The following is a 20,612-nucleotide window of genomic DNA, read 5'->3' as shown; positions in this document are numbered from 1 at the left end:
ACGAAGACTACAACCACCAGCATCCACCAAAAAGGGTCCGGCTCCGGGTGTCCCAAGGCCCAGGGGGTGCGTCAGAACATTTTCATCACCTTTCACAATCACCAATGGGACAAGGCAGGGATGTCCTCTGTCCCCTCTCTTATACATCCTAGTGACGGAGCACCTGCTCTCATCAATTTGCCATAACCCCAATATTAGGTGGATTGAGGTGGGAGGCACCGAGTACAAGTGCTCTCTATTTGCTGATGATGTCCTAGTATATATCACTCAATCACATATATCCATCCCTGCTGTTATGGCTGAAATAGATCACTTTGTTACATGGTAAAATTTTAAAATCAATGCAGCGAAGTCTGAGGCCCTCGATGTCTCCCTCCCTAAATCCATATAGGATTCCATCCAGTCCAACTTTCCCTTTGCCTGGCCCTCACAGGGTATCAAATACTTAGGAATTCCTATTCATAGAGACCTCTCCCATCTATGTTATCTTAATTTTGGGCCCTTTATTGAACAATTCCATACAGACCACGGTTGGCAAGTTAGAACTGTAAGATTCACTACGTGAACCACTGGTGTTTTGTGGAAAAGCACATGTACACCGCGTTCCAAATTATTATGCAAAAAGTGTTTAGGAGTGATAAGGGAAGAATTTGTTTGTTTGTCAGTTAAACTCATTGATGGTGATGTGTGTCAGGGCTCTTTATATCACTGTAAGCAATTGCAGACACCTGTGCTAATTAGTTTGGCAGGTGTGTCCAATGAAAGGCAAGACTACTTAAGAAGGCTCTCTCACATTATTAAGCAGCCTACATTTTCTGCCAAAATGGGAAAGAAAAAGGATGTGTCGGCTGCTGAGAAGCAACAAATTGTGGAGTGTTTAGGTCAAGGCATGACTACAATCAACATTGTGCGATGATCAGGATGAAGTGTCTTGGCAATCAAGAAGTATGTAGCTGATTCACAGTACACACGTGTGCGTGCTGATAAGGGCAAATTGAGGACTCTTTCCTACAGGCAATTACGCCAGGTTGAAAGAGCAGCGGCAAAAAAGCCTTGTCATAGCAGCAGACAAGTTTTTGAAGCTGCTTGTGCCTCCAACGTCCCCCGAACAACAAGATGCAGGGTCCTTCAGAGGTTTGCAGCTGTGCATACGCCATCCTGTCGACCTCCTCTATCCACTTCACACAAGCAGAAACGGCTCCAGTGGGCCAAACATTACATGAAGACTGATTTCAAAACTGTTTTGTTCACGGATGAGTGCCGTGCAGCGCTCGATGGTCCAGATGAATGGAGTGGAGGATGGCTGGTTGATGGACACCCCACGCAAACACGGCTACAGCGCCAACAAGGAGGAGGTGGAGTAATGTTTTGGGCTGGAATCATGGGGAGAGAGATTGTCGGCCCCTTTAGGATCCCTGAAGGCGCTAAAGATGAACTCCATAATGTATGTGGATTTTCTCAAACAGCACTTCCTGCCATGGTTCAAGAAGAAGAACCGTGTATTTCACAGCAAGATCATTTTTCTGCATGATAATGCACCATCTCATGCTGCACATAAAACATCTGCATCTCTGGCTGATATGGGCATAAAAGGGGACAAACTTATGGTGTGACCCCCATGCTCCCCTGACCTCTACCCCATTCAGAACCTTTGGAGCATCATTAAAAGGAGTGTCTATGATGGCGGGAGGCAGTTCACATCTAAGCAACAGCTCTGGGAGGGTATTCTGTCCTCATGCAAAACAATTGAAGCAGAAACCATCCAAAACCTGACAAATTCAATGGACGAGAGAGTTCAGAAGCTCCTTTCGAACAAGGGGTCCTATGTGAAAATGTAACATCACCTAGAATAAAGTTTTGAGTTGAAAACTGTTTGATTTCAGTTTCTAACAACCTGCTAATGCTTATAATTTCAAAAATGACCATTTTTTTGGTCTTTATTAAAATGAAAAGGTTGATCGAAAAGTTTGGGGGATCTAAGAGTGTGGCAACCCAGTAGTCATGATTACTTCGAATTCTGACAATATGAGGGTCATGCTGCAGGTAGTGCAGCAAGAAGGCACTTATGTGTCTTGCGCATCTCGGAGCCCCAAAAATTTTTTTCCGGGCTAGATGCAGCTAAAAATTATTTTTAATTTTAAATCTGGTGAAGCTTATTATAGATGGCCTAATAGGATCAGTGCTGCACACTGCTACAAAGCCCAAATTATTTTCCAGTCAAGATACAGATAAACATGATTAGTAATTTGAAAGCTTAAAACGGTTGGTAGGGTGATTTTAACCAATCATCAAGCTTTTACTCTCCCCAGGATGACAAAGGGGTAGAAAAGTCGTTTCGGATCCATGATTTGTTAACAAAGGTAACAATCATGCTTCCTTCCTCTGTCCTCTCCCCCCAACCTCGCACAACAGAAATGTGATCAAGGTCTCCCTCATCTGATGAGTCTTCCATCAGTTCGTCCTCCACTTCTTCCTGGGCTCCTGCACCTTCCTCACTAGTTTGGCTGCTACCATGCGCCCTGGTAAAATCATCTCCCCCACCCTCACATGCCTGCCGCCTTGGTGCTGCCGACCGTCTGGACCTTGCAGATGTTAGCCCTTCCGCATACAACTCCTCCTCCTCTACTTCCTCCACCTCCTCTTGTGCCACCACCTGACTCCGAATTCTGTTTAACATGTGCTCCAGCATGTAAATCACCGGAATAGTCATGCTGATAATGGCATCGTCAGCACTAAACATCTTCGTCGCCATTTCAAAACTGTGCAGAAGGGTGCATAGGTCCCTGATCTGAGACCACTCCTCCAGCGTGATTTGCCCCACCTCTGAATCTCGTTGGCCCAGGCTATACGTCAGAACGTATTGCACCAGGGCTTGTCGGTGCTGCCACAGTCGCTGCAACATGTGCAGAGTTGAATTCCACCGGGTAGGCACATCGCATTTTAGCCGGTGAAATGGCAGGCCCAACGACTTCTGTAGAGATGTAAGTCGCTGAGCTGCGGGATGCGAACGGCGGAAGTGAGCACACAGCGACCGTGCCCTCTGCAGAAGGCCATCTAGTCTGGGATAGGGGGCTAAAAATTGCTGGACAACCAGGTTCAACACGTGAGCCATACAAGGCACGTGTGTGACATTGCCCCGGCGAAGGGCCGCACCCAGGTTTGCAGCATTGTCGCACACGGCCTTCCCTGGTTTCAGGTCCAGTGGAGACAACCATTCATGAAATTGGTTCTCCAGAGCTGACCACAACTCCTCAGCTGTGTGACTCACATTTCCCAGACATTTCAATGTAAAAACCGCCTGATGACGTTGAGACCTACTGCCAGCATAGTAAGGAGGTGTGCAGGATCCCTTCTGCTCAGTTAGAAAGCTTGTGGCATGACCAGACAGGCTTTGGGTGCAGGTGGAAGACCGAGAGGAGGTTGAGGAGGCAGAAGCAGTGGAGGAACTTTGACATAAAGAGGATTGACGCACAACTCGTGGGGACGGCAAGACTTGGACAGCAGCCCCTTGTCCTGCTGTCACCATAGTTACCCAGTGCCCAGTCAGCGACATGTAACGCCCCGTCCATGCCTACTCGTCCAAGTGTCTGTGGTGAAATGCACCCTGTCACACACAGAGTTTCTCAAAGAAGCGGTGATGTTGTGTGCGACATGCTGGTGGAGCGCAGGCACACCTTTCTTTGAGAAGTAGTGCCGACTGGGCATCTGGTACTGGGGAACTGCGACGGACATAAGGTCTCGAAAATCCTCTGTGTCCACCAGGCGGAAAGGCAGCATTTCTGTAGCCAAGAGCTTGCAGATGGTGAAATTCAACCTCTTGCTTTCTCATGGCTAGGAGGAAATGGTCTTTTACTTGTCCACATCTGAGGGACCGAGGGCTGGCTATTGTGCTTAGACGGGGTTGATAAGGGTGTCCCCGGCAAACTGCCGGTCTGTGAGGAAGATGCAGGCGGACATGTTAGGTTGCCTTGATCCAAAGGTGGTGCTATCGATGTCGGACAGCGCTCAAGACCAGCTGGTGTTACCACCTCCAAAGAAAATGATGACCTGCCAATCACGCTGGCTGTTGCGGGTAAAGAGGTGGCAGGTCTGCGCCCCAAAACAGGTGTGACTGCTGTCCCCCCAGTCACAGAGGATGAAGAGGCCGCGGATGCACAAGATATGGCAGACGGTGGTTGGCCCGGCCGGCTAGGCCGCATTGTAGCACACTGAGCTTCCCACTGCAACTTATGCTTCATGTCCATGTGCCGGTTCATGCATGAAGTACTCAAACTATGTATTTTTTGGCCTCTACTTAGCTTTTGCTGACAAATGTTACAGATAACACGAGTTGGGTCATCTTTATCGATCTGAAAAAATGCCCAGGCTATGCAAGGCTTAGCACCCATGCGACCTGAAGAGCCACCACGACTTGTGGTGAGAGGCAGAGTTGTGTTTGAGGATGCAGTTGTTGACGTGCTTCCAGTACTACGTCTCTGTCCAGGAAGGCGCAACCTGACCTCGTCGTCACTAGCATCTTCCTCCACCTCCTCTGCTGACCTCATCTCTTGGCTGACTGTGGGTTGACAGTAAGTGGGATCTCCGACCTCATCATCATCACCCTGTGCGTTATCACACCCGTCGTCCTCAGAGCCAACCTGTTCCTGCCCTGACAAAAAACTAAAGTTGTCGCTCCAATCAGGTATTTGAGTCTTATCATCGTCTTCCTCATTGTCTCCACCAACAGGAGTTACAGTTTGGGAATGAGGGTCTACATTATGGTCAGAACCTTCTGCGTCTGGTCCTGGATCCGACTCATAAAGATTCTGGGCATCAGTGCAGATCATTTCCTCGTCTGGATTCACAGAAGCGCTGGAGTCGACCTCTGATTCCCTGGCTATAGTATGAGTAAACAGCTCTGCAGACTCAACCATCTGTTCTACCTCATACTCAGACGGGCAGCTGGAGATTTGGGAGCTGTGAGGAAGCAAGTGCGATTTGGGTGACACCTTTGAGGACTGGAGTATTTGTGATGTTGAAGTTGATGTGGAGGAGAGCCCACTTAAAGGAGCACTTGATATCCGTTGAAGCACCTGCTGTTTTTGTGCCTCATCTGGAATTTGTAGCGATTGGCGAGGCCGTAAGAAAGGGATCTTATCATATTGTCCGCTAAAAGAAGTAGACATTTTAGTTTGGCTGGAAGATGGTCTTTCTTCTGCACCTACCCCACGGACACAACCTTTTTTCCCCTTCCCAACACGCCTATTCCCCTTTCCACCAGCAGCAGGCCTTTTTCCACTCATTTTGGTGGTTAACTAATTCACAACTCTGGAGTTGTTTGCACAAAAAAACAATGGATGGTAACCGAGCAGAGCTGAGTGGCCAAACTGTGGTATTAGGCCAAAACTATTGGCTGGGTTAGATGCAGAAAAAAATTATTTTTAATTTGCAACCTGATGGAGGTCAGTATAGATGGACTAATAGACCAAGTCCCACACACCGCTAGAAGCCCAAATATTTTTTCAGAGCTAGATGCAGAAAATTTTTTTATTCAATTTGCAACCTGATGGAGGTCAGTATAGATGGACTAATAGACCAAGTCCCACACACTGCTAGAAGCCCAAATACTTTTTCAGAGCTAGATGCAGAAAAAAATTATTTTTAATTTGCAACCTGATGGAGGTCAGTATAGATGGACTAATAGACCAAGTCCCACACACTGCTAGAAGCCCAAATATTTTTTCAGAGCTAGATGCAGAAAAAAATTATTTTTAATTTGCAACCTGATGGAGGTCAGTATAGATTGACTAATAGACCAAGTCCCACACACCGCTAGAAGCCCAAATATTTTTTCAGAGCTAGATGCAGAAAAAAATTATATTCAATTTGCAACCTGCTGGAGGTCAGTATAGAAGGACTAATAGAACAAGTCCCACACACTGCTAGAAGCCCAAATATTTTTTCAGAGCTAAATGAAGAAAAAAATTATTTTTAATTTGCAACCTGATGGAGGTCAGTATAGATGGACTAATAGACCAAGTCCCACACACTGCTAGAAGCCCAAATATTTTTTCAGAGCTAGATGCAGAAAAAAATTATTTTTAATTTGCAACCTGATGGAGGTCAGTATAGATGGACTAATAGAACAAGTCCCACACGCTGCTAGAAGCCCAAATATTTTTTCAGAGATAAATGAAGAAAAAAATTATTTTTAATTTGCAACCTGATGGAGGTCAGTATAGATGGACTAATAGACCAAGTCCCACACACTGCTAGAAGCCCAAATATTTTTTCAGAGCTAGATGCAGAAAAAAATTATTTTAATTTTCAACCTGATGGAGGTCAGTATAGATGGACTAATAGACCAAGTCCCACACACCGCTAGAAGCCCAAATATTTTTTCAGAGCTAGATGCAGAAAATTTTTTTATTCAATTTGCAACCTGATGGAGGTCAGTATAGATGGACTAATAGACCAAGTCCCACACACTGCTAGAAGCCCAAATATTTTTTCAGAGCTAGATGCAGAAAAAAATTATATTCAATTTGCAACCTGCTGGAGGTCAGTATAGAAGGACTAATAGAACAAGTCCCACACACTGCTAGAAGCCCAAATATTTTTTCAGAGCTAAATGAAGAAAAAAATTATTTTTAATTTGCAACCTGATGGAGGTCAGTATAGATGGACTAATAGACCAAGTCCCACACACTGCTAGAAGCCCAAATATTTTTTCAGAGCTAGATGCAGAAAAAAATTATATTCAGTTTGCAACCTGATGGAGGTCAGTATAGATGGACTAATAGAATGATGCTATGCCCAAAAGATTTTACTTCACTAGGTGCAGTAAAAAAATTGGTATTCTATACACAGGTGGTATATCTTGCAACACAGATAGGCTACTCCACTGACTAACACACTCTGCAATAGGCCAAAAAGGATTAGCTTTGCTAGATTCAGCCAAATGCTGTGAAAAAAACTTGCACAGCACTGGCACAGACCTGCCTGGCAAAAACTGATAGGAACTGATGTAACCTAGTCCTGAAAAGGACTCCAATTACAATTAGTCTTTACTCCCACAATCTATCTATTTAAGAGCACAGACCTGCTTGATAAAAGTCGTAGGAAATGCTGTAACCTAGTCCTTAAAAGGACTGCAATCACAACTATTCCCTACTCCCAAGCTATCTGTATATTTGTGCGAAAATTGGCTTGAAATTAACAAGGTATAGCGCACACAGCAACAGCGGTGCCGTCTAACATGCAGCTGCAGCAGTGAGAAAATGGTGGCGACGGGGAAAATGGCTTGGTCTTATAGGGCAAGGACATGTGACATACACTGCCAATGACACATGCCCTTGCTTGTGTGAAAAAAAGCACTTCGCTCCGTGTGTGCGCTGCTGATAGGCTGACAGATTGCACCTCCCCACTGCAAATGCGGGAAAGAGAAAAAAAAATGGAGATCTTCATTGTTCCTGCAGAGATCCATCCCCTGCCCCTCCCCCCGCCCCGCTGTACACTCAAACTGCGTATTAACATTAATTTTCATCATTACTGAGAAAAAATCCAGTTATGATTTTGGTGCACGAACAGTTATCGAACATAACCTCGAACAGCCGAATTTTTCTCAAATTGTTCGTGTTCGCCGACCGGCTCGAACACCGCCCAAAACAGCTCGAATTTGAGATTGGCGAACAGTTCGAGTAGAACAACGCTCATCTCTAATAGCTGCAAAGGATGAGAACATTATTCTTCCACTGTACAAAGCACTGGTCAGACCACACTTGGAATACTGTGCTCAGTTATGGGCCCCAATATATAGAAAGGATGTAAATGAGCTTGAAAAGGTACAAAGGAGGGCAACAAAATTAATAAGGGGAATGGAGGGACTGCAATACCCAGAGAGGTTGGCAAAACTAGGACTATTCAGCCTGGAAAAGAGAAGGTTGAGGGGGGACATAATAAATGTGTACAAATATGTTAGGGGACAGTATAGAGACCTTGCCCGGGATTTGTTCAAAAGGAGGGATATTACGGTAACAAGAGGGCACTCACTAAGACTGGAAGAGAAAAGGTTTCAGCACCAGCATAGGAAGGGGTTCTTTACGGTAAGAGCAGTGAGAATATGGAATTCACTGAGTGAGGAGACGGTAATGTCGGATTCACTAAACCAGTTCAAGCGGGGACTGGATGCTTTTCTAGATACCAGGCAGATTTCTGCATATACTTAAAAATAGAATAAAATAGTAGGTTGATACAGGGATTTATTCTGACTGCTGGTTTCAGAGTCGGGAGGGAATTTTTCCTCAGGTGAAGATTGGCTAAATCATTTGGGGTTTTTGCCCTCCTCTGGATCAACTTTAGCAATTACAGAACTAACAGGTCGAACTTGATGGACGCAAGTCTTTATTCGGCTTTACTAACTATGTAACTATGTAACTATATCCTAAAAATAGGCCATCAATGTAAAGTAGTGGACAACTTCTTTAAAGGGAACCTGTTATGAGATTCATGATGCCTTAATCACGAGCAGCATGAATCACTGACAGGCTCTCTTATTCCTGCTATATGTTTTACTCTAAACAAAAGATGGGAATGGGAAGATCAGCAATCTGGGCGGACCCTCTCCTGCTTCAAACACTCTTGTCTCCCCTCCCAGCTAGCCTAGATTGACAGACCTCTACCTGTATAGAAATATACAGAGACCTGTAATATCCCACAGTGTTTCAGTGTAAAACATATTTCTAATGAGGGAACCTGTGCTTGATTCATGCTGCGTTGTTCAGCTGCCAAGATCCTTTTAATCTTTGACGGCAAAATCAAACAAATGTACCGGGGCAACAAATATATCAACCAATTTAATTCTGCTTCAAGACATTAACAAAAATATTCAAATTTTTGCTTTATTACCAAGAAATATACAAAACAGCAGCTCTTTAGTCATCTGTCTGAAAATTGAATCCCAATAAAGGAGTTTGTGAAAACTGAAAAGAAGGTATGATTACTAGCAGAACTTAACTTTCCCCACAATGCACACTTTCCTGTTGGGATAAAAATCTAGAGATTTGGGAAGATAATAATGAGAGGACGGCTGTACTGAGGCTTTCTTGCTACTTACTGTGAGTGGTAAACAAAGCTTTCCAAGTGTCAGCATTACTATTAATTTCAGGGCTAGCAAGCATCAGATGATTGTATATTGTGCCCCTGAGCTTCCACTTTTCTCCTTTTTAAACTGCAGAAGAATTTCTCTTGCTTTCCTACAGTTTTTAAGTAGATAATAAGTTCCAAAATTTGCCAGCCTTCAGCTGAAAGAAGCTTGTCACGGTGGTTGGTAGCTAATGAAGATCCTTTTAGTTTTATCTTCATCAATTGTCAAATATTTGAGTCCGTGAAGTGGTGTGATGAGGTACAAAGACAGATATTTGAAGGGATTTTAACTCATTTGAGCAATTACATGCTTAACTGCCTTGCGATAATCTGTCAGTCTGAGCCTTTTTTTTAGCAGAGCAGCACAAGTGGGGAGTTTTAGAAGAGCCGGATTTAAAGCATAAAGACCCTTCTTTGAATGGAAGAAAGGCACCACTGAATTTAATTGCCAGTAACAAACAGCAGGGCCGCTTGCAAGTTATAGATCACAGCTACCTACCAGCCGTGCTATAAACCAGCTGTAGTATAAGACACTCCAATGTCAGGGAACAGTCAGCACATTCATATTGGTGTAGATGGACTATGGAGCCATTAGAAACAGCAAGGAATTCAAAACACATTGGTAACATAGCAAACTAAAGCTATAAGTACCGTACATTGTACATGATTATTTATTATTTACAACACGCATTACCTTTATTTTCAAGTCTAAAAAAGTTGGGATGTTATGCAAAATGTTAAAAAACAAGAGGGCAAAAGACTGGAAAAGTAAGTGGTACTAATGAAAAACAGAAGGAGGGTCAATTTTCAACTAAGTCACATGACTGTGAATAAAAAGAGCATATTAGAGAGGCAGAGTCTTCCAGAAGCAAAGATGGTGAGAATTTCACCAATCTGTGAAAAACTGTATCTAAAAATTGTACAACAATTTCAGAAAAATGTTCCTCAAGAATTTAAAAAATGTTGAATATTCCACCATCTACAGTAGACAATATCATCAAAAGAGTCAGAGATTCTGGAAAAATCCATGTGCATCAGGGACAAGGCTGACGGTCAATATTGGATGCTCATGTTTTATGGACCCTCAGGTGCAATTGCATTAAAAACACAGTTTGCCGTGCAATCCACAAATGCAATTATGGATTCCACAAATGCCATGCCTGCAAACTCAAGATGGGAAGGACCATCCAGCTTGTTATCAGCACACAGTTCAAAAGCCTGCATATCTTTTGTTATAGGGTTACATTGGTGCCAATGGCATGGGCAGTTTGCACATCTTGAAAGGCACTGTTAATGCAGAGCATTATATAGAGGTCTTAGAACAACATATAATATATTCTCCCATCCAGACAACTTTTACTTCAGGTAAGGCCTTGAGTATTTCAGCAACACAGTGCTAAACCACATACTGACTCCACCACAACAGCATGGCTTTGCAGAAGAAGAGACTGAGTAATGAACTGGTGACCTGCAGTCCAGACCTTTCAACAATAGAAAACATTTGGCGCAGTATGGAGTGAAAAATCCAGCTAAGAAAACCAAGAACTATTGAGCAGCTTGAATTCTATATCAGACAAGAATAGGACAACTTCATCTCATAAAACTCCATCACTTGGTCTCTACTTCCCCGACATTTATAGACTCTCATAAAAAGAAGAGTGGATGCTACACAATTGTAGACATACATGGCCTTGTTATAACTTTTTTCATATGTGTTGCTGCCATCAATTTCTAAATTATTTTTCTTACAAATGAAATGGAAAAATCTCAAACTTTCAACTTCTGATATTTGCTCCATGTCCTTTTGTGAATAAAACATGACTAAAATAAATTTCCAAATTATTTCATTCTTGTTTTCTTTACAATTTACACAACGTCCCAACTTTTTTGGAATTAGGCTTGTACATGGAATTAGGGGCGTGTCTTGGAGTGGCATTTTCCCTTGTTGCATCCAGCGAGGATGGAGGGTGCCACAGGGCTGCCTAATGCAGTGGTCTGAAGTGTCTCTCGGGTGGCTGAGTTTTGCTGCCCCCTGGAGTGGGATTCACCTGTTCTCTGAGTCGGTTGTCAAGCTGACAGCTGGCTCAAACAAGATGTAACATGCCGGCTTCCACCATTCAATTGTACTCTGAAAAACACAAGCACAATTGAAGCCCTTACCCATCTAGCCTGATACCGTCCCTCCATGACTTTAAAATCCTGTTAAAATTGTTCACCTTCCTTATCGCTGACTGCACCAAGGATTTCAGGGAAGTTAAGAAGATGGCTATCCAGAAAAAGCACCTTGATCATCATGTTGCAACTAAGTATTTTGTAGCTCCTTAAGAGTTTCTTGACAATTTTGTTGTAATTATTTGCTCATGTATTTCCAAGAAAGTTCTTGAGAAGGTCTTTGAATGATAACCAAGCATTCTTTTGGAGTTCTGACACTGTTCCATTTAAATATTCATCTTTGATGAGCTGCCGAATCTGTGGACTATCAAACACACTGGCCTTTATTTTTTCAAATGACAGGTGAGGAAATGCCAAAATTAGGTACTTGAAACAATCTCCTTCAGTTGGTAAAGCTTTAACAAATTGCTTCATTAGACCCAGTTTCATGAGCAGAGGTGGGAATATAATGCTCTTTCTGTCAACAAATGGCTCATATAGAATGTTTGGATCACCAGATTTGAGGTCAGATCTTGGAGGCCAATTCCTCACTGCCCAATGCTTCTCACAAGCTCTGCTGTCCTACATGCACAGAAAACAAGGATACTTGGTGCATCCGCGTTGATGACCAAGAGGTAAGCATACCAATTTAAGGTCAACACAGATAATTAAATTGTGTTTGTGATATTGCAACAACTCAATGACTCTCTTTATGTCTCCATATTCTTCACAAAGAGAAACTGAACAATCAATTGGGACTGCACTAAATAAATTGCCATTGTGGAGGAGAACACATCTTAAGCTTTGAGCTATCAATTAACAGTTACCATTCATTTGAATTCCAGATTGAAATTCCCAATTCCTCAATTACACCATGTATGTATGGCAATATACAAACCCACTGTCTCTGCTAAAGAATTGCAGAAAAACACTTTCTGGGGATTGAAAGTAGGATACCTTTGCTCTTTCTTACAGCAAGTTTTTCTCATGCAGTCTTGATGCTAGGAGTTCTAAAGCCTTTTTAGTCTCAATTCTCATACCAAATTGTTCAATTTATGCTGGTCAAATCCCTTACAAACTGAGACATCTTCAATTTCAAAATCTTCATCATTGCTGTCACCTTGAACTTCACCATAAAGCTTGAAAAGAGGGTAGTTCAAGGTAAACTGGCACTGGGATTTCAGCTGAGTGAAGCACTGGACGTATAGCTGATGGTAGACTAGGATTGTCTATTTTATGTTTATTTTTCTTGTTATATTCTGAAGTTTTCACTTTATAAAAGTAACAGTCACTTTAATGATATCTTGGCTCTCACCAAATAATAGCCATACCAAATGGCATACAGTTAGGTCCATATATATTTGGACAGAGACAACATTTTTCTAATTTTGGTTCTAGACATTACCACAATGAATTTTAAACAAAACAATTCAGATGCAGTTGAAGTTCAGACTTTCAGATTTCATTTGAGGGTATCCACATTAAAATTGGATGAAGGGTTTAGGAGTTTCAGCTCCTTAACATGTGCCACCCTCTTTTTAAAGGGACCAAAAGTAATTGGACAAATGACTCCAAGGCTATTTCATGGACAGATGTGGGCAATCCCTTTGTTATGTCATTCTCAATTAAACAGATCAAAGGCCTGGAGTTGATTTGAGGTGTGGTGCTTGCATTTGGAAGGTTTTGTTGTGAAGTAAACATGCAGTCAAAGGAGCTCTCCATGCAGGTGAAACAAGCCATCTTTAAGCTGCAAAAACAGAAAAAACCCATCCGAGAAATTGCTACAATATTAGGAGTGGCAAAATCTACAATTTGGTACATCCTGAGAAAGAAAGAAGCACTGGTGAACTCATCAATGCAAAAAGACCTGGGCGCCCACGGAAGACAACAGTGGTGGATGATCGCAGAATAATCTCCATGGTGAAGAGAAACCCCTTCACAACAGCCAACCAAGTGAACAACACTCTCCAGGAGGTAGGCGTATCAATATCCAAATCTACCATAAAGAGAATACTGCATGAAAGTAAATACAGAGGGTTCACTGCATGGTGCAAGCCTCTCATAAGCATCAAGAATAAAAAGGCTAGACTGGACTTTGCTAAAAAACATCTTAAAAAGCCAGCACAGTTCTGGAAGAACATTCTTTGGACAGATGAAACCAAGATCAACCTCTACCAGAATGATGGAAAGAGAAAAGTATGGCGAAGGCGTGGTACAGCTCATGATCCAAAGCATAGCACATCATCTGTAAAACACGGCAGAAGCAGTGTAATGGCTTCGGCATGCTTGGCTGGGTCATTAGTGTTTATTGATGATGTGACACAGGACAGAAGCAGCAGAATGAATTCTGATGTATTCAGAGCGATACTGTGTGCTCAGATCCAGCCAAATGCAGCCAAACTGATTGGTCGTCATTTCATACTACAGATGGACAATGACCCAAAACATAAAGCCAAAGCAACCCAGGAGTTTATTAAAGCAAAGAAGTGGAATATTCTTGAATGGCCAAGTCAGTCACCTGATCTCAACCCAATTGAGCATGCATTTCACTTGTTAAAGACTAAACTTCAGACAGAAAGGCCCACAAACAAACAGCAACTGAAAACCACCGCAGTGAAGGCCTGGCAGAGCATGAAAAAGGAGGAAACACAGCTTCTGGTGATGTCCATGAGTTCAAGACTTCAGGCAGTCATTGCCAACAAAGGGTTTTCAACCAAGTACTAGAAATGAACATTTTATTTACAATTATTTAATCTGTCCAATTACTTTTGGTCCCTTTAAAAACAGGGTGGCACATGTTAAGGAGCTGAAACTCCTAAACCCTTCATCAAATTTTAATGTGGATACTCTCAAATGAAAGCTGAAAGTCTGAACTTCAACTGCATCTGAATTGTTTTGTTTAAAATTCATTGTGGTAATGTCTAGAACCAAAATTAGAAAAATGTTGTCTATGTCCAAATATATATGGACCTAACTATATTTTCACTTGTTCCCTTCGTCCACTGCTGTAAACTCTCGCTGCCCTGCTTGCACACCTTATGAGGTGCTTAAGACTTATCTTGATCACCAAGTTTTACTTTGAATTATACTAAATAGGTTTGCTTTGACAAAAGTGCTGATGTTCATCCTTTGAGTGAGAATGGTGAAACTGCCACAGATATAACAAAAGGAATCCGGGCTGTTTAGGCACTTACGACAAGAAATAGCAAAGACAGTCATGATCTGAAAGAAAGGAAATAAGTGTGTAAATAAAAAATTAATTCTACTAACCCCTTGTATACAGACTTTTGGAATATGTTTCACTATATAGAGCGGCACACAACCTCTTGCCACATTGTCTCACGTTTAACTGAATAGCCTAGATAAATAACAACCTTTGATTCTGTTACAAGCTTCACAGAAATAATCTTCTCAGAGGAGGAAACTTCATCTTTCAAAATATTTCCAAATGACAGAGAATGATCAGGCATTGTAATACGCGTCGTAGCATAAGTGGTGTAATGGGAATCCACGTGTTCAACAACAAAATCAGGATTATCTGTTCCATTGATAACATAATTGAGATGCATACATGATTTCAGGTTAACTTAATCGAATATCTAGAGTAGATAACAGGTAGTACTGTGAGCTTCACTTTGTGGCTTGTCTTTCCCAAGACGATCAATGGCAGGAGCAGCGCCAGGAAGCAGCCTAGAAGACACAACCGTCTGCACCCCTTGATGTGCAGGTCCCCGCAGCAGGTGAAGGGTTAGCCACTCCTGGTGGTGATGAGATGGCGTAGGTTCAAACTCCACCGGCATCCTTATCAGTGCGGCTCTGTACGTCCTTGCTATCAGCTGTGCGGCTCCTCCACACTGCACACTCAGCTGCTGCCTGCTCTGCTTCCCTGCAACCTGTTGCTAGTCGCCAAAGTCATCCTTCACCCCTTTCCACTCGAAGGCGGTTCACTTTCTGTCAATAAGAAAGCACTAATGCTATCCTTGACCCATCCTAGAGTAATAGCCTTAAGATAAGCTGTAGAGAAAAAACTGACGTGATAGAAGAAAACTAACTGCAGTTTTGAACTCAGCATGTATATTTTAGTCTTAATCAGCAGAAAAATTGAACTCAGCAAAACTTATGTTCAAAATTGATCCCCAATGTTATGTATGTGTATATGTATTGTTACGGATCTGGGTGGTGGAACCTCTGTGCTGCGGTGCAAGGAGGGACTTGAGGGGCGTGACTAGGTATCAACTCGTACTGACCAAGGTCGCACGGCGGCTCAATTGACTCCGTGAACCTGAGAAGGGCCGAGCAGAGGGACCAGGTGCTGCTCTGGGCCTGTCCTTGTATGAGAGCAGGTGACTCCCATTGGTAACTGGCAGGAGCCTCCGGGTAGGCACGGCAGGTAACACAGGAGCCTCCAGGTAGGCTAACTGATAGGCACTGCAGGTAACTGGTAGGAGCCTCCGGGTAGGCTGACAGATTGGCACGGCAGGTAACAGGTAGAAGCCTCCAGGTAGGCTGACGGATAGGCACGGCAGGTAACTGGTATGTTCTCCGGGTAGGCGGGCAAGCCAGGCCCATAGACAGACTGGTGGGTTTGGATCGTAGGCAGATCGTCGGGCTGGAGAGTACACTTGGCAGGTGGAGACAGGTAGTCAGGCTGGTGGACTGGACTGGTACACAGGTTGGCGGACAGGACTGGTAGTCAGGCTGGCGGACAGGACTGGTAGTCAGGCTGGTGGACTGGACTGGTAGTCAGGCTGGCGGACTGGACTGGTAGTCAGGCTGGCGGACAGGACTGGTAATCAGGCTGGCGGACAGGACTGGTAGTCAGGCTGGCGGACTGGACTGGTAGTCAGGCGGCGGACTGGACTGGTAGTCAGGCAAGCAGACAGGACTGGTAATCAGGCTGGCGGACAGGACTGGTAATCAGGCTGGTGGACTGGACTGGTAGTTAGGCTGGCGGACTGGACTGGTAGTCAGGCTGGTGGACAGGACTGGTAGTCAGGCTGGCGGACTGGACTGGTAGTCGGGCTGGCGGACAGGACTGGTACACAGGCTGGCGGACAGGACTGGTAGTCAGGCTGGCGGACTGGACTGGTAGTCAGGCTGGCGGACAGGACTGGTAGTCAGGCTGGCGGACTGGACTGGTAGTCAGGCGGCGGACTGGACTGGTAGTCAGGCTGGCGGACAGGACTGGTAGTCAGGCTGGTGGACTGGACTGGTAGTCAGGCTGGCAGACTGGACAGGTAGTCAGGCTGATGGACTGGACTGGTAGTCAGGCTGGCGGACAGGACTGGTAGTCAGGCTGCCGGACTGGACTGGTAGTCAGGCTGGCAGACTGGACCTGAGGGCTGAAGCAGAGTTTACGACACAAAGCTACAACCTTGCACGGGCACCTCCATTTTGGAGGAGGAGCCTTTTATATGAGAGGTCCTCCGGCCATTGGCCGGGGACTCCTTAGGACGGCGCACGCAGCCCCTTCAAGGGGGAGGGAGCGCGCGCGCCCTAAGCACAGTGCCCGAGAAGCTGCGCACACCGGCAGCAGCAGCAGCAGGAGAGCCGGAAGACGCCGGGCCGGGAGCGCGGCGATAAGAGAGACAGCGTCTCTGCCTGTCAGGGGGTAGAGACGCCGATACTACATGTATCAGTAAATCTATATATGGTGTACATATTTAATGTCCCAATATATGCATGTATATTTGTGTGTATATGTATATATGCACATATGTACCCTGATGTGTTTCATGGCAGCGGGAAGAATACTGAAGGCCCCAATGTCTGACACCTTTCTATTTTTAAGAGCAGGGCTAATAGGGAATCCCTAAATGTAGAATGTACTGCAATACAGAACAAGGCCAAGTAATTCAACCTTTTACTGATCACATCGGATATACATACTGTATATATAAGTCTTTTTGGAACTTCCCCACCTTGCCAGAGCCACAGAGTTCATCAGACAGTGTCTATTTAGGAAAGTGTTTTCTTGTGTGTATAAATACTATTTTGGATTTGACCAAGATTCCTTTCAGACTGCCCAATATTTACATGGTGGTTAAGTGTCCTTAGTTTTCCAGGATTAAAGGCTTATTCCCAAAAAATAAGTTATCTCCAAGCTATGAGATAGGAAATAACTTGCTGATCACTGGGGGTCTGACCTTTGTGAGCCCCAGTGATCCCAGAATTGGGGATCTGAAAACCTTAGAATTTTATATTTAATATAAGGTTTTATCAGGTATGAATGGTTTAAGTACACACTGAAAGCTAGTACACATATTATTCACAAGAGTATTACACATAGTAAGGCAAGTAAATCTACATTTCACAATTTTCACTACCTCGCAATTATATGAAACAATCTGTAGTAGAAAAAGTTAATCTTTTTTTCAATGTTTAGCTAAATGAAAGTCTAGGTATGTAATAAAAAAATAAATGTTATAATCATTTTATAATGTGTGCATTATTGTATAAAGACTAGTTAGCAATCTTTATATAGAAATATTATTGCTCTTCTTAACATTGCAACACATATAAAAATAAACTCCCTCATTTATAAGCAGATATTACCAATACATAGAAAAAAATAAGAGCCCTGAAGATTTTAATAACCTGTTAATTGTTAGCAAAGATTTTGACAAAGTAGATGTACATAGATAATTAGTCTGAATAACTGTGTTTTCTGCAATTAGACTATAATCTGGAGAGCTCTTAGTGTATTAATAAAAAATTGGAGACTTCATCTACAACTTCTTGGTTTGGTCACATATTTGACTTGACAAGACTTATTTTACCATTTTATTCTAATTACTGTAAAAGATGATATATATGGAATTAAACATTGGACTGCATAACCCTCATTTCTGAGTCAGCAGGATGAGCTTGAGCCGTCATCCTTAATGAAGACATTACCGTAGTCCCTGCTCGCTTGAGAAAACCGGCTGAATTTCAAGTTGTGCAATAAATTAATGTTGCAATTAAGCCTTTGTGATTTTTTTTCAAAATTTACTAACAGGAAATTTGACCTAAGGAACTTTCACATTTCGAGGTTGATGCTAATTACCATCATGAGATAACATGTCCTATGTGTTCTGTTTAAAGATATCAGGGATGTTTCGAGAAGTGATGACTCTTTATCCATCAAAGTCTGTTGATGTCTGCATGGCTGACAAAAAGCCAAGCCAACAACTGGCATATACTGATGTATTTGCATTTTTGCATTTCATTATGCACATAATTGCATATCAACAGAGCTAGTCTTCCACATTATCTAAAAGAAAATTATCAGCGACGTCTGATATAAATGCCTAAATGTCAACAACAGACAAGTTCGAGAAGCTGACCTTTGAAAGATTTCATTCTTTACAGATTTGCCATGGTATGACTCAATTCTTAACTTTCTGCTCGCTGGCGATAACATAGAATGAAACAAAAAGAAACCCATGTGAGAATTCTGTTTAGAGAAAAGAAACTCTAACTTTGTGAAGTGCTGAGGCACAAGGACAGATTATAATAACTAATAAGTGGTTGGGCATGACAGATAAAGTGGCATATGGAGAGCAGTTGAGTCTGAAGGGGGTTATTTATCAAAGTCTGAAAACCCAGTGCAACTAAAACAAAAATTATTGTATCAAAGGAAAACATCCAAGTCTTTACACGATTCTTTTTCTTTCTGTGATAGTTTTGTAGCAGTAAGAATTTGACAAGTAACCCAATCCAAGCATGAAAATATAGAAAGCAGACAATATTTTTTTTTAACCAAAACACTGTGCATGAATTGATTTAAAGAACTTGTCATAAATTTGCTTTACATGCATGAAAACAGTTTCCTAAACTCTTTTACAGCTCCTCTTGACGGATTGGCTTCATTAATCTATTAAGAGTCATGTTGGACTTCTGTAGATAGGCAATAACATTATACTTTTCTCGAAAGATGATGTTTTCCTGAAAAACTTACAATGCAGTTTTAAGATCTTTTTATTGTACATTTTTAGTAGACATGAAATATTTTACTCTATTCAACTAATGTTCAATTGAAAGGGATGATCGTTTTATGTTTTAACAGGGATGAGAAAGCACATGACTGTCCCTAAATAGAATCCCTTCCTCTTATATCTAAGAACCACATTCATTTTGGCTATAGTCATCCACTAAAAATAATTCACTCTTACTGACTGCCATCTTTGATCTTTGAGTGAAGTTTCCCACCATATTGAAAGGATATTTTGATTCAAGTAAATAAAGCTTGCTCATTGTATAATGAAATGTTGTACAATTTCTTAATATATTTTTCTGCATCCAGTTTCAAGATCTCTACTTGCATTCATTTATTACAGATCTTTGATGTTAATCACCTATAGAAAAAAAAACTATTCTGATTATGTGATAAGCACTAGTCATGGGTGAGCACTAAAATGCTCGGGTTCTCGATGCTCGGGTCGAGCAAATTGGTATGCTCGGGTGCTCGACCCGAGCAACGAGCCCAATGTAAGTCTATGGGAAACTCGAGCATTTTTCAGGCAGCTCCCCCCGGCGGTCTTCAGAGGGCCTAAAAATTGCCCAAATCGATGGGAACAGTGCTCAAATGACATGGGAATAGCATGGGGAAGACCCCTGGAAGCATTTATGACTCAGAGGTCACTGCTGTCAACAACATTGTCAGAGGTATTACGCCACTTTTACGGACTCACAATAAAACATACAAAAACGAATCCAAAATGGATTTTCCTGGGAAATATGTTAAGGAACATCCTTTCCAGGGTAATGACTTGTATATAAGGCAAAATAAATAACCAAAACTAAAAATACTCCTCCACACCTTGTGCTATGTTTACAGGAAGTGTTTTTGATGCGTTTTTGCACTTTTACATTGCTTTCAACCAAGACAAATGCATTCACTGGGAAATGTCATTTTAGCAATTTACGACCTTATCTGGCCATATGGTGTTTGACACATCATCAGACACATGCATACAGTCCCCAGCCGCCACTGTTTCTCCCGGTATTGTCTCCACCTTCCACAAGCACAGGTCCCACAACATTACCCGTGCCCTCCCCAGTGCACTTACTGTGAAGGACTGCCCGACCACAAACACATGGACAGATGAATGTGGCCAGGGATGGTACAGAGCCAGTCCACAGCTTTTTTTGCTGAGAGTTGTATTTCACCACAGCCATATTCTTTAGCTCGATGAAAGGACTGGCATAGAGGGAAACTGTATCTACTCTGGGTGTCATTTCTCCCAGGAAGTCCTCTAGTGCAGCTTTTTGCTGAAGCAATGGCAGCCCATCCAACATCAACTCGCACTTGTCGGTGGTGCTTTGACACACAAACATCTTTCTTTGCGTATTTA

This window comes from Phyllobates terribilis, unplaced genomic scaffold (genome assembly GCF_046119375.1).
Source record: "Phyllobates terribilis strain yellow unplaced genomic scaffold, ASM4611937v1 Scaffold_11__3_contigs__length_659146591, whole genome shotgun sequence".
In the NCBI taxonomy this organism is placed as follows: domain Eukaryota; kingdom Metazoa; phylum Chordata; class Amphibia; order Anura; family Dendrobatidae; genus Phyllobates; species Phyllobates terribilis.
Note: the sequence above shows the minus strand (reverse complement) of the source record.